Source organism: Paraphaeosphaeria sporulosa, assembly GCF_001642045.1.
Source record: "Paraphaeosphaeria sporulosa strain AP3s5-JAC2a unplaced genomic scaffold CC84scaffold_9, whole genome shotgun sequence".
In the NCBI taxonomy this organism is placed as follows: Eukaryota; Fungi; Ascomycota; class Dothideomycetes; order Pleosporales; family Didymosphaeriaceae; genus Paraphaeosphaeria; species Paraphaeosphaeria sporulosa.
The window spans coordinates 3,458-5,986 of NW_017253368.1; positions in this window are offsets into that span (position 1 = coordinate 3,458).

Sequence of the window (2,529 nt, forward strand, 5' to 3'; positions counted from 1 at the left end):
CGCGTGCTCTTTAAACGTATATAGATACTGCCGTATCCTTATATCTAAACTTGCGTATTCCCAGCCCATATAAAGTCGCCTGGCCTTAGTAGCTGTAGTGCAAGAAATTGATCAACGTTATTAAAGATATGGTAAGTTGTGCCCAAGTCGAGGATTACTAAGTTATAGAGTGGATACGTGTTTGGCTTAGAGAGAGTTGCTATATTAAAGCTTATATAGACCAACGTGACTTTGTGGCCATTTAGTTACTTATCACTTGCCTCTATTAATCGGGTTGGCGTTGGCGTATAGGACTGTTTAATATAAGGTGTTTATATTCGTGATCTACTTTAACCTTAAATTAGCCCTTAAAACGCGCTATTATGCTTACGTTTAAGCTTAATTAGCTTACTAATAGCTAGTCTAGGCTTCCACTATGCAGGTGCTATATCCTTATAAAGGTAGTAGCAATCTTTAGTTACATGGCCTTGTTCACACACTGGGCATGGGCCTACGGTATTAGAAGGCTCATTATAAGATGGCCAAGAGGCCCCATATAGTTGCGCTCTCTTTCGTTTTAAGGGATATCCCTTATTAAATAGCGCGTGTTCAGCATAAGAGGCGTCCCTATTATTACCCTAAGTGGTTTTACCACTATTAGCGAGAAAGCTTCCATATAGATTACTACCAGATTAATCTATAGTTATGAAGGCTGCTTTATGCTTCCCTTTTATACTTGGATGATTGGCCATCATGTGTTCTTAGAACCATTTCATCATCTCCTTTCTAGTCATGCCGGCGGCGTATCTACCATAGTCTTAGAAGGCTATAGCCCATATGGGTGCTACTTTATTAACGGCTACTAGAAAGTCCTTTATAATCATATTTAGTTACGTTACTTTAGTGACCCTATAGGTCTCCGCTTCTATAGCTGCCTAATTATATTTAGTAAGCCAGGTTTCCCATTAATTAACACTTCTTATTACTTTTAGAGCTGTGAGATATCTATCTCTAGCGTACTCTTATTCAAATTGCTTATTAACGCCGATAGTGAGCTTGAGACTTATAACCTATTAGTAGAGTGGCTAATTGGGTAGGCAGTATATGCGCTAGAGGTGTTTTACCACTATTAAATGGATGAATGTGATAATATGCTAGATGCTTATCTACTCCTTCTTATATTCGTGTTAATCACTCTTATACTATTCATGATAGATCTTATAGTACTTAAGGTCCTCCTTAAAGGCCTTCTATCTGGCTGTTAATAGCTTAGACTATCGCACTAGTATCTTAATATTGGCTACTAGGGCGTAGTTTATGATAACTAGTACTTAGATAGCTACTAGTTGTATAATTAGTGGAGTTACTAAATTAGGGTTAACCTTATTCTATAGATTATATACAACGTAGCGCGCCTATAGCTGTGTATACTATCCTATAAAGTTATTATAGTTGTGGAGCGTTATCTCTACGCGCTAAGGGGTTAATTGGGCCGTCATGGTTGATTGGTATATTGGTTGAGGTAGTGAGACTCTTAATTATTAGATTTATATAGTGATTTAATGAATATTAGTGATCTGGAGATGAGATGGGTTCATTGTTTGGTCTATTGGCCGAGGTTCTATCTAGGGCGCCCTTTTGTGTGGGTCTTAGTAGATAACCTATCCTAGCCCTGTTTTAGCCAAGTCTTGATATCCTGCCTCCGGCCTCCGCCATCTAATAACAACACTAAGATACTCAGAACACGCCCTTATATCTAACATTTCCACGTACCTAACCATAGGTTCGGACCTTGCAGGTATTTAGTAATTTAAGTATAAGGGATGGCGGTACTAAAAGAGATTATATAAATATCCTATACTATATAATAGTATAATGTAATAAATATTAAAAGAAGACTAATAACGTACCTAGTAAGTAAGTGGTGTAGGTAAGCGAGTGGTATATCCCACTAACTTTTCGTAACACGTTACCTATTAATTATAATAGATTAACTAACCACTATTTAATTACGCTATAATGAAGCTTATATATCTCTAGCTATTATAGCTATTAATTAGAATTAATTATAAAGTGGAAGGTGCGCTACTATAATATATAGAGTCTCTAAAACCACGCTTCACCGCTAATATGCTGGAATCACTACGCGACGTAATTATAAGCCCAATTTAAAGAAGCTTACTAAGCTAGAAGAGGAGGTGATTACTAGGTATATACTTAACCTAGATTCGTAAGGGTTTTTGCCTACCCTAGATGCTATTCAAGATATGGTAAATAGACTACTCGCTAAGCGCGGCACTAGCCAAGTAGGTAAGAAGTGGCCATATAACTTTATTAAGTGGATAGAAAGCCTTACCATACATTTTAACCAACTATATAATTAATAGAGAGCTCTATATAAGGATCCTAAAATAATTAGGGCCTAGTTTAACCTTATAGTGTACACGAAAGCTACCTATAAGATCTATAATAAGGATACCTACAACTTTAATGAGACTAGCTTTATAATAGGCAGGATATCAGCTCAGCTTATTATTATAGGCTTAGAGC